Source organism: Maylandia zebra, linkage group LG22, assembly GCF_041146795.1.
Source record: "Maylandia zebra isolate NMK-2024a linkage group LG22, Mzebra_GT3a, whole genome shotgun sequence".
NCBI classification, from domain to species: Eukaryota; Metazoa; Chordata; class Actinopteri; order Cichliformes; family Cichlidae; genus Maylandia; species Maylandia zebra.
Genome location: NC_135187.1, coordinates 14,974,631 through 14,987,072, shown reverse-complemented (window position 1 = coordinate 14,987,072; position 12,442 = coordinate 14,974,631). Strand labels below are relative to the sequence as shown.

Sequence of the window (12,442 nt, the reverse complement as noted above, 5' to 3'; positions counted from 1 at the left end):
TTTCTTTGTATCAGACAGAAATTAGTTCATGTGCAGAGTATGCAGTGTGGATGAATGTAGAAAGGCATATGGTCTGCAGCACACCACACCAGCAGGAATGCACCAGCGAACCTTCCAGTTTCCTCCCATGTTTGTCCCTGACATCAGATCAGTCAAATGTTAAGATGTTTCATCGCTGCTTTGTTCACCCCAGTGTCTGATCTTAAAAGCGCACTTCCTACAGAAAGGCAGTGACTGTTTGCAACTCGTCCAAAAAGTCCACGTCAAAGTCAGCACACAATTTAAGACTTTATTGTTCAGCCTATAACAATTAGTAAATGCAGCAAAAGAATTAAGTGTTACATAAGAATCAACCTTTTTACTTGATTTCTTTCTTTCTTTTTAATCATTTAACCAAACAAATCTTTCAATTTCTCAAGCAAAGTCTTTTCTTCACCGTTGCAGAGTGTTTTCTGACAACAGGAGAAGGTGAAGTCAGGGAGGGAGTATCTGACAGCCAGAGTCATGAAGTCACAGTCTGCATACCGCAAACATTCAGTGTAGGTCTTGCCTGAGGTGAGGCAGTGCGAGGTCAGTATTGTCAGATTAACAAATACATACAATTGTGAATTTTGATTTGAAATAACTTGCACAATAGCCAATTTTTTAAAAAAAAAACTAATAAAACTTTGAAAAGAAGCATTTTCCAAATAGAATCTGTGCAGGAAATATGTTTTCTTACTTTATAATAAATTGAATTTGTTTATAATTCAAATGAAGTTTTTCAATATTGCTGAAATTTAGTGAAACGCAAACAAAAGAATGCAAAATCTAGAATTGCTTTTGTGTTTGTCAGTGGATTACTGTTATTATTATCATTACTGTTAAGAGCAATGTGTCACAGTTTAATGAAAAATGCATTCTTCACCTTATTAGGTAATCCCTTCATTCCATAATAAGTTGTTTAACACACTCATGCTATAGACAGATTTATGTTTGTCTTTTGTCCTGAACAATGCTTACCACCACTGGTGAGTTTGAGGCAGGAGTCCTTCCCCTGGCTACACTCCTGCTTGACTGCACAGTTCTGGGAAGACCCACCCGGGCAGGAGTAACACTGCAGCGAGAGGCCTGGAGAGGAGTTGCAGAGTTCACATTGTTTAGCTTTAGATTAGATTTAGATTTAGTCAGTGGTTGGGAATTTTATTTATTTATGCTCATGCCTGAGAACAAGCTTTAAGAAAAGAGCTCTAAAACAGCTCAAATAGTCACTCAGTTTTCATAATGATTAAAGGACTATGGAGGGCCATGAGTGCCAAAATGAGTTAAATAAATACATTGTTAAATAATGAATAAATTGTGTCAGTATGAAAACTGGAAATAATTAATTAACTAATTATATTATTAATTAAATCTGGCATTAATTGATTAAAAATGGAAATTAAAAAATGTCTTAAATGTTTTCAATAAATGAACTGATTTTATTTAATTAATAAATTAATTACTCATTAAATTGTTGGATGATGTATTTATTTAAATTCATTTTGACATACTTTGGCCCTCCATAATTGGCAACCCCCAGGTCTCATATATAAAACCACCGCTGACTGCCAAAAACTGCAGTTCCTCTAAAGTTCCTCTAATGACCACTAGGCTGTCTCAAAAAATGAGTGAATCCCAGGGTCTCTCATGTTAGTATTATAGTATTTTTTTTAAAAATAAATAAACATGCCTGCAGACTCAAATTTCAGAGTGTGGGTCCTTTGACTGACAGGTGTCTCGGCACAAGCACCTGCACCTCATTCATCCGTTTACACACGCATTCATACAAGTGCTTTTTTCTACATCTAAGCCTTTTGTCTAACATACTCACATACTCACACACAAGGTTCAGTAACTTGTTCAAGGATACCTCAATGATACCTCAACATGCATTTGGAGTAGCTGGGGATCAAACCACCAACCTTCCAACGGGTAGATGACCTGCAGTACCTTTTTTGTGTTGCATTCATAGAGTCTATGGATGTGGCTTTCTAACTAAGTTTAGCTGGATTTAGCTTTTGTCTAAATATGGCCACTTTGGGCTCCTGAAAATCAACATGAAGAGAGCCCTAAAGGAAAGTGAAGGCATTTAAAAAGGGGACATGAAGGTTGGCACCCCAAATTGCCCCAAAATGCATTAATCGGTTTACGAGGGTGTCCTTGATAGTAAGGAAGTGCTTCAAGGCAGACAATAAAATGTTAAACCTTCTCTGAAAATTAAGTGACACTAAACTGATAATTCTGGTGTGTTCACACTGATTACATGACTTTGGATGGAGCCCTGTTTTCTGTTTTTGCAGGAAAGAAAATGAGTATATTTCACAACTTTTTCTTTAAGGCAAAGGCAAAATAAAAGTCTCATGGACTGTAAAAATCTGAAAAACATGTGCAGTGGCCTCATGTTTGCTATATTTCATTAATATTTTAGGAACTTGTCAATAAAAGAAACCCCCCAAAAATATAGAAAAAAACAGCAATCCAACTTTGCACAAAGCAAACTGCATGTCCAGAGACGTGAATTAATATTTATAAGTGGAGGCACATGACATGACAGCAGAACATGCAAACAGCACAGTGATCTGCTAAAATGTTCCCTCAGGCTGATAATCTCTATGACTTAGCCCCACTTGGCTGCACTTTTTAGGAAAAAAAAAAAAAAAGAGTTCCTTTTTTCCCCTTACCAAATCCAAACATGGCAAAGCTGACAGCTAGGCAAAACACCACAGAGCTCCTCATCGTGATTGAAAGGACTGTCACGTCTGAAAACCAAAACAAAAAGCAGAGTTTCCAGCATTGTCACGCCGAGATAAGAGGCAGGGATTTGACTTTGTGCAAATAAAAAAAATGGATAACACATTCAGGGACTCGAAACACACACACACACACTCATGCTGCCGTTTACAGTTCGGACAAGATTTGGGGTATTTTTAATGAAACAAGTCTCCCTGATTTCGGTTCACGCTCACTGACTTTAAATATTTTTTGTTATTTTATTAAACAAAATTAAAAATAGGTAACAAAATTTTCAAGTAATACCAGAAGAAACTAAAGAGGACAAAACAACAGACAGAAATCAGGTAAAGAAAAAAAAAATCAACTGTGAGTACATTAGACATTTTTAAATTATTTCTACCTCGTTATTTTTATCACAAATCCCTGCAGCCACTCACCTGTGAATGTGAAGGAAATGATTCAGCCTGTGAGGAGCGAGGAGCTTTTTGTAACAGCAACAACGGAAAAAAGCAAACAACCCATTTGTTTGGTTTCAGAGTCCAGACGTCTGAAATGTTGACCAACATACCGAAGAGTTTATGTAACAGAGATCAATTATTAATAGATTTTAAGTTGAAGCTATTATATTTTTCTTCTTGCTCTAGGTGATTTCTGTTTGATTTTTCATCTGCATGTACAATTTAAAGAATAAAGGTAGGTCAATAACGTTTATTTCACTGATTACTGATGGCATGCTTAGTGAAAGTAGTACTATTCACATTCAGGTCAACCTTCCTGTTCCTATGGTCATGTGGATATCTCAGTACACTCTTACTGCTTCCATTGGAATAGATAATCAAATGCACTTGATTAATTGATCATCAGTGTATAATAGCAGAAGACTTGGCAGTTTGCTGGTATGGAACATTCAGGTGAGTGTTCAAACAATACATTTCCTAAGGTAGATGTTTAAGCAAATTCACCCCTAGGTCACACTCCAGAGGCCTTGTTTAACATCTCAAATGTAAAGTATGCTACCAGGATCCTTCTCTCTAAGAAAGAACATAGCAGCACGACTTGGGTTTGCAAAGATACGTATGAGCAAACTACAATACTTCTGCATGTTTAATGCACAGAATCCAAATCAAGAAAACCAAAAACACCACATCAACTGTTAAGCACGATGGTGCAGGCATGATGATTAGGGCTTGTTGCGGTCATTGAACCAACCATTTGACTTTGTAAACCAAAGTATTCTAAAGTCAAATATGAGGCCATCTGTCTGACACCTAAAGCTCTGCCGAAACTGGATCATGCAAGAGCACAGCAGCAAATCTATAACAGAATGGCTGAGTGAGAAAACAATCAAGGTGTCACAATGTTCCAGTTGAAGACCAGACGTGGCTTCCACTCCAGATATGTTTTTTGCAGTTTCTTGAAAAAGTTATATTTTGATTTAACCTCTAGAGACCAGAGCACTTGTTTGGGATGGATGGCATGCAAAAGGTCTATACTGAACAGAAGGAAGAAAAGCCAAACATATGTCCCTGAAGAATTAAAAAACAAACAACAGAAAATTAAAATTAAAATTGGACTTTATCAGTGATATGTGAGACTTTTTCAACTCACACTCAGTGCAAAGAGTATCAAAGAAAACTAGTCCTGGTGGTGTTCTGTCCATTTTCCTACACCCATTAATTCACTTTTTTTATTCTAATAACTGTTAAAATTGTTCTCAACTGCCAGGTTAACCTGCACTTGACCCATACCGAGAGTCTCCACTTGCTTCTTTATTGCTACTGGATAAAAACCAGGCTTTATAAAAGTGTCTGTCTCATAGCGTTAACTTTTTAAAACCACAGACAATCAAAATGTGAGACATATTTTTTTAGGATGTGCAGGATGTGGACACCCTATAAGAGGTAGGGAAAATTAAATGTAAGGGCTTAACAGAGCAGATATAAAGCAAAGGATATAAGTGAAACAAGTAGAGGAATACTTAAGAACAATAAGAAAAAATGGTGAAAGTTAATCAGTGTGTGGACATTGTTTACAGTGGTTGCAACATAAAAGCAACAGCAGGCAGACTTTTATCCAGTTCATAACACAGCGCCTGTGCCTGAAAGGTGAGCTATGCTGTGAGCTGGAAAACTGTTATTGCTGCAAGATTTGCCCTCAGAGTCAGAGAGGTGTAATATCTCTGTCCATCAAAGGGAGGGAAGACTCAGCACATTTCAGCTGAGGGAAAATGAACCTGTGTAAACTTTTACTGCATTTATGACAAATGCTGTCTGCAGGAGAAAAACAAACAGAAGATGTGAATGACGGCGAACTTTAAATGGAATCGAAAGCATTACATGAGCAAAAGTTATACTTTATATATATTTGTGTGTGTGTGTGTGTGTGTGCGTGCGTGCGTGCGTGCGTGCGTGCGTGCGTGCGTGCGTGCGAGAGAGAGAGAGAGAGAGAGAGAGAGAGAGAAATTCGTAAATCTTAACTGACTTAAATTTGACTGATCTCCTGTTCAAAATCATCTTTCCTGCATCCCTGGACCATGTTCAACACAGATGCTATTTTTAGATATCTCACTGGTAGTCCTGCTCTGTCTTTTTCTCTCTTTCCTAGCGTCCTCCCTGCTCGGGGTCCGCTGCGTGTCTTCTCCATTTGGATCGATCTTGGTGTCCTCTGGGACGAGATCCACTGCGCGCATGTCTTCAGTGATTGCGTCCATCCGCCGCTTCTTCGGTCTTCCTCACGGTCAGCAGCCTCCAGGATCAAGTCGGAGGGCTGATCTTGACACTGAATTCTCCTCAGTGTGCATGACGTGTCCATACCACCATAGGCGCACTTCCCTCATCTTCTTTTTCATTGGGGCAAGTCCGAGTCGTTTTTGAACAGCTTCATTCGTTGTGGCAGTTTCATCTCCATAGCATTGAGGAGCATTGAGGCCCGCGTTCCACTCCATTAAGGGCCACTGGCCATATGACTGTCTTGTTGATCTTATGATGATGGACTATCTTCTTTGGCCTGCTCCGTCCTTGAGCAGATAGCCTTTGTGTATTGCTCACGTTGCTCCGGCGAGGGGGGACGCCCTATCATGTTGATTCAAATCGAGTTGACGTACCATGTAATGCCACAAAAGATGCCCTGACAGACTTGTTGTATCATCTGTCACCAGAGACCCACACCATTGGCCAAGGACCAAGGATCCTTGTTTCCAGCTGGCACTACAAGGTGGTGGTGTTGGGGTTTCACCAGCCTATGTCCTATCCTTTTATGGATGCAGATCTCCTTTAGTGTGTCAAAGCAGCAGTTTTTCGACTTAACAAATGTTTTAAAGAGGTGGACAAAGTTACACTCAGGCAAATCTGGAAAGTGAAACAGGTGGTGAGCCAAGCCAAGGCTTTGTTTGAGTGTCAAAAAACATTCTCCCTCGGGTTTATCAAAACATTATAGCAGAATTCCACCTTGATCTTCTTCCTCTGGGGAACGGATTCATGTGTACAACAATGTGGATGTTGACCAACATGCTCCTGGTCTCACTGGCTGATATGCTGGAAGGCTTGGAAAATGTGGACACTTCAACTGAAAAGTGCCTTCATCACTAGATAGATAGATAGATAGATAGATAGATAGATAGATAGATAGATAGATAGATAGATAGATAGATAGATAGATAGATAGATAGATAGATAGATAGATAGATAGATAGATAGATAGATAGATAGATAGATAGATAGATAGATAGATAATTTACAGACATAATTTCAATATTACAGTCAAGAAAGAAATCTAAGGAGAATAAGGAATGCGCCTTTCTAAAATTAGACTGAAATGATACCTTAAGTTCCTGCAATTTTTGTAACCTCAGTAGGATTTCGCTCTTTCAGAAGAATAAGCTTGGCAGTAATAACTTTTTTATTGTGAAAAATTTCCCAAAGTCCCACTGTGCCACAGTTCTCCATTGCTGCCCAGAAACTATTCTCCATTATTCTCTGTTCCACAAATATTTCACTCATTACCATGAACACAAGTGAAGAACCGCTCCATTCTACCTCCCCTTCTTTTCAGCCTATGTTTGTGGCAGTTTGTTTGTTTGTTTGTTTTTGTTTTGAGAAGATGTGGCTTGTTTCCAATCATCAGCACTGGCAACAGGCGTGCCCAGTGGGCCAGAGCGCTACAAAAGCCTTCATAGCTTAGTTTCTGTGTGAGAACCTTTTAAGGATTCCAGTTGCCGTTTGGTTTGTTTTCTTGCACTAAACAACATTGCATACAGTATCTTTGCACTCATGCACTCACTTACACCACTAATACTAATGACTGATGGTTAGTTGAAGGTCTTTCTTTGTTTTTTTTTAACCCTCTGGACTCGGCTAATGCACCGGCACATTCAAATCAATCGATTTAAAGTGGCGTGGCAGCGTCGCTGAATTTCTATTTCAACTTGTGTCGAATGTGCAGACTTCAAACTATAAACCAGTTTTTATTCCTAACAATGCAGTTAGGACTTTATTGACAGTTTGATGTTGCTACAAACATTTGTGAAAGAACAGGCCACTCTCACGAGCTTAGTGAATTCTAGCGTTGTCGTGTGATTGGATGCCACCTGTGCAACAAGTCCCGTCATGACATTTCCACACTACTAAATATTCCACAGTCAACAGCCAGTGTTATTATAACAAACTGAAGTGATTGGGAATGTGAAGTAGCATGACATAAGCAGCATGGAAAGTGATAGGAAGACAGCATCTGCAGACTGTTCAAGTTTCTTTTAAGTGTTCTTTATTTTCTGGTGCCGCCTTTCAACAATTGTTTCACAAAACAGAAGAACCTGGCAGTCAAAATCTCACCTGCTTTATGCAGAAATCCACTCATCTGAACCTCATTAGAGCGGGGTTAGCGGATACTAAGGTGCAAAGGTTGCCAACTTTCCCCAAAGTCAATTGTTACATACCTGCAAACTTCATGTAGCCTTCATATTAGCTCAGGAACAGTACATAGAGAGCTTCATAGAATTGGTTTCCATGGCTGAGCAAATACACCCAAGTCTTGTAAAGCCTGTTGCTACTGGACTCGTGTTCTCTGGACTGAGAATCATCCGGCATCAGATGGACAAGTCTGGGTTTAGCCATTGCCAGGAGAACAGAACTTGTAGGAAAGTTTGATGCAACGGGGATTATAGTGTAGGGTTGTTTTTTAGGAGTTGAGCCCGGCTCCTTAATTCCCATGAAAGGAACTCCAAAGAAAACTTTGGACAGTTTTATGCTCCCAGCTTTGTGGGAACAGTTCCTGTTCTAACATGACTGTGCACCAGTCCACAAAGCTAGGTCCATAAAGACATGTATGAGAGAGTTTGGTGTGGGAGAAACTGACTGGCCTGCAAAGACTCCTGACCTCAACTCGACAGAACACCTTTGGGATAAATTAGAGCGGAGACTACTAGCCAGCCCTTCTCATCCAACATCGGTGTCAGATCTCATAAATGCACTTCTGAAAGAATGTTAAAAAAAAATCCCTGAAAAACATACTCCTAAATCTTGAGGAAAGCTTTCCCAGAGGAACTGAAACCATTATAGCTCCAAAGGATCGACATGATATTAAACCCCTTGGTTTAAGAATGGGATGTCGTGCAATTTCATTTGTGTGACGGCAGACGAGCGAACACTTTTAGCAATATAGTGTGTGATGATTTAGACTTTTTAAATAGGAATTTGCAAGTCTCCCTTTTGCTGTGGCAGCGTGGTCTGGCTTGTGACACACGACCAGAGGGTCAGACTGAAAGTCTCCAGCAACAGCTGCTAGACTAACATGAGCTGTTCATGGAGCTCTTGGAAACGAGACACGTGTTTTATTTAGTATTTTTAATGACTCGTTGAAAAGCTTCAAGCAATATTCTGGCGCAGTTTGGAATATTTATGTGCAGCGTTGATGTTACGCAGGATTTACTGGCCGAATCAGTTTTATTTTATTTATTTTTAGACCACAGCCAACGAAGATTTTTTGCATTTTAATCAGTAGTAATTGGGCTGGTACTCACATAGCCCCTCTCTACCCTTACTGCGCTCTTTAAAACTACCAGCCAGTACTTCCTGAGCCATCCCCATCTTATGTTTTTGTTTGTTTTATTTGTTTGTTTTTATAACCCACGTGCAGTGTTTTGGTTGTTTTGATTTTGATGGTGTTAATAAGGAAGCAAAACCTTTGGCTCTGAAATAAATACCCAACTGGGTACCGATTCAAGTTACAACTCAACCTGAGATCTGATTTAGACCCATCATTTAACCAGATCAAACCTTCAATCCCCTTCAAACATATATTTTCATGCTGTTTTTTCCTGTGAATGAAAAGTGCCAGAGGAGCTGTGTGTTATTATGAAATTTTTACTCTCTGAAATGACTCGGCCTCCCAACGCTGTCAGCACTGACACAGGTTTTATGTCAATAAACATTCAATCAGGAATGAAACTCTCCTTCGGCTGTTATGAGTTTTTTATTCCTGGATTCATATTAGGTCCCCTTTCTTCCTCCTCTCCCTCTCTCTCTCTCTGCTGGAGGCGCAAAATCAGAGTTCAGAGCCGAACTCACTCGCACGCACCACAAGCATGAAATCAAAGTTTGTGTTACAGTTTTCCTCCCTCTGTATTTTCTTTAATGGCCTGCACCTTTTGGAATCAATTTCGTCCTGCGCGCTTGAAGGAGAGAGATCATTTCACTGTGAATAATATATAACATTATATTATAGTCTGCAACAAAAGTTTAGCATAATAAAACTTTGCAAGCTGAGTCTTTACCGACCGGCATGTAATGATAATCAAACAAAAGGGAGGATTTTATGTGGGAACGCAGGAGGAGTTTGACTTATAATTGTGTAACATTTTCCCAGAAGGAAGCTCAGTGTTTTCTTACAGAGGTTTAAGCATCACCTCCTGAGATCAGCACGACTTTCCTTTGCCATTGCAGCTATTTAGGCTAATGACTGACTGTCCTGCTGCTCATTACTTTTTTGTCTCAGGCCCAGCTAAAGGCTGGTGTAATGAGGCAAACCAGAGCTTTCATTTGTATCTGTGGTGGCCTCGGCCTTCGGTGAGGTTTTGTGTGTGTGTATGTGTGTGCCTCAGCTCACCTAAAGTCAATGTTTAATTCAAGGTAAACAGAATTTTGTCCGTATTTAAATGTGTGTTGGGAAAACTGCTGAACCTTGTCTTTCATTTTGGTACAACAGCTGTATTTCTGCACCTGGGATATATGGTTCTTTTCTAATCTCTATAAAAAAGATTTGGCTTAGAAATATGTGGATCAAGAGACAAGCTGTTTGTAGAAAAGCTCTTAGTTTTTTATTTAAACTCCGCTTTCTAATCAATGTGCTACTAAAAGCATGTTTCAGCATTTTTCTTGCATTTAGGTTAATGCTGAGAGCAAGACATGGATGGTATTTTCGGAAATGTAACAGCTAACCATTAGCTATGGTCAGACTGATGAAGATTTACCTTTTTCTTAGCTTTATCAAATTGACTTCAATAAGTAAATGACAGGTGGATGAAATCCGAAATCTTGGCTCAGATATCTGCAGTCTGCACTAACAGAGCTAAAGAAAAATCAGGCCATTGACTCCGGAGGTAAAGCTTAATTTGCACTTGAGTGTTGAATCTATTTAGAGTCTGCAATGTAGCCTACGGTGACTGATGCCGTTGCAGGTATTTACGCTTTGCCCTGGCATGAGTGTGTTTCTCTGCAGCTGGCTGTAGAGTTTGTTTCTTCAAGTTAATCCATTGTCTTGTAGTTGATTCAAAAAATGGCAACTGAAGAAATAGTGGCTGGAACTGAGCAAGAGAAACAACAGTACCAAACAAGCCAATCACAGTTACTGTGGGCTGCATCGATACGACTTGTGGGGAGATCCACATCAAGTTACGGCATGAGATTTTAGAAGGGTTTGATTTTACAACCACACAGTACAAAAGACAGACGTGGCTACTGTGACGACATGAGATTGTTCACTGCCACATTGGTGTTTTGAAACCAGATTTTTGATTACTTATTGGCTAATGGCATGTCAATCACACGTCATTACCCAATGAGCAGACTGATCATCAATGACAACCTTCCAAAAAAAACCCTCTTTCTAAAACACAGCTGCTTTCACATAGGCTTAAACGAGGTTTGTGCAGTTATACATATAGCCTCATGGTGGCCATTAAAAAGAATGTAGCTTAAACACACTTGCATGTTGGCATAGATTGAAAGCAGTTGCTTAAATCAGCAGCATTTGATGGTTTATAACAGATTAGGTTTATAACATTACAGTTATGCCATAGCTGGAAGGTGAGTTTATCCACCTTTCTTAAATACTGAAAAATATTTTGAAACAAATTTCAAAATATGGAAATATTTCAAGAACTAATGGATGAATTTAGGTTTTGCACAGATTCCCAGAACATGAAACCTAAAGACCAAATTAAATATTGCATCTCAAATGGGTTTGAGATGTCCAAAGTCCAAAGATGAGAATATTTAAATGGTTAAGTGATATATCTGAACTGGCTGTGGATATGGGATAAGTTGCATAAAACAAACTGCTGATTGAGTATGGTCTGTAGTGTAAACTGCTTTGTTTAGTCACTACAAATAAAAAGCCCAACTTTCCACAGAAGGGAAAGCTGTGTGATCGTCTTACAATAAAAGAACAGATTTTTCTTTTTGTCCTAGCAGTTTGTCCTACATTTATACTGCAATGTTAAATATATGCAGATGTTACCTTTAAATTGGTGCAAACTTGGCACCCTGGGTACCCAAAGAATTTAACACAGTAAAAATGTGTATTTTAACCTAAACAACTAAACGAAGTGATGCACCTACACCTAAACTGAACTGCGGGGTAAAACTGCTTAAACAGGGTCTGAAAGTAAAGTTTAAACAACATAAACAGACATCATGAACTCCAGGCTCCCCAGTTAGAAGCTGGGAATGCTCTTGTCAGCCTCTTAAAGTGGATGAATTTTCATCAAACAGTTCATTGAGGTGGTTTATTTATATATTTGTTTAATTTCAAGAACATTATTTTCATCTGTAGTCCCTGCGTGAAGGCCCATATTTAATTAGGTAAGTAAACATTTGAAAAAAAAGTGCAGGAGTGAAAGTAAACTCTCTAGTCTCCAGCACAGATAGCATTACTAGTTAACCGGGGTCATTATTGCTACCACACAGGACTGAAAGAACCATTTCAAAGTTGCTCAGCGTTTAAAATACCTCAGGTGTCGGTTGGGGCTGGCACTGATAGCACGGTACCAGTGGGATTATCACTGAAGTTCCTCCATCTCTTGATTGTTCATGGAGAAATAAGTGGGTTTCCAAAGTACTTCAAACAACCCAGCCAGTGTTATTTAATCTGTCACAGCTGGTGGTGTTTATTCTGAATATGTGGTATTCTCATTTTTAATTTTTTAAGACAAACTACAAAATTCTGTACAAATATCAGCATTAAACTAACTTGTAAATCGTTACATTTAGCTGAAAATAACCCTTACTCACTCGTTCTTATTGTATAAAACAAACCTTTTGCTCTTTCTCCTCTTTTCTCCATCCATTGACTGAGTTTTGTTTAATATTCTCTTTGTTCTCCTTAAACCTCCCACCTCTTTCCTCCAGTTGGCCACCATTTCTCTCTGTCTTCCTCTCATTTACCAGTCCACTGAGTTAAATATGGGAAAAAC

General features: G+C 39.1%; 1 non-coding gene across 1 annotated transcript; it reads right to left on the bottom strand.

Annotated features, from left to right (window-relative positions):
* Positions 1 to 275: 275 nt before the first annotated feature.
* On the bottom strand, positions 276 to 3,283 carry LOC101464490 (uncharacterized). The gene is made up of 4 exons (XR_013095280.1): positions 3,192 to 3,283; positions 2,703 to 2,780; positions 1,003 to 1,110; positions 276 to 550 (listed from the first exon to the last, which is right to left on the bottom strand). It is a non-coding gene; the product is annotated as an uncharacterized LOC101464490 (transcript).
* Between the last annotated feature and the right edge of the window lie 9,159 nt (positions 3,284 to 12,442).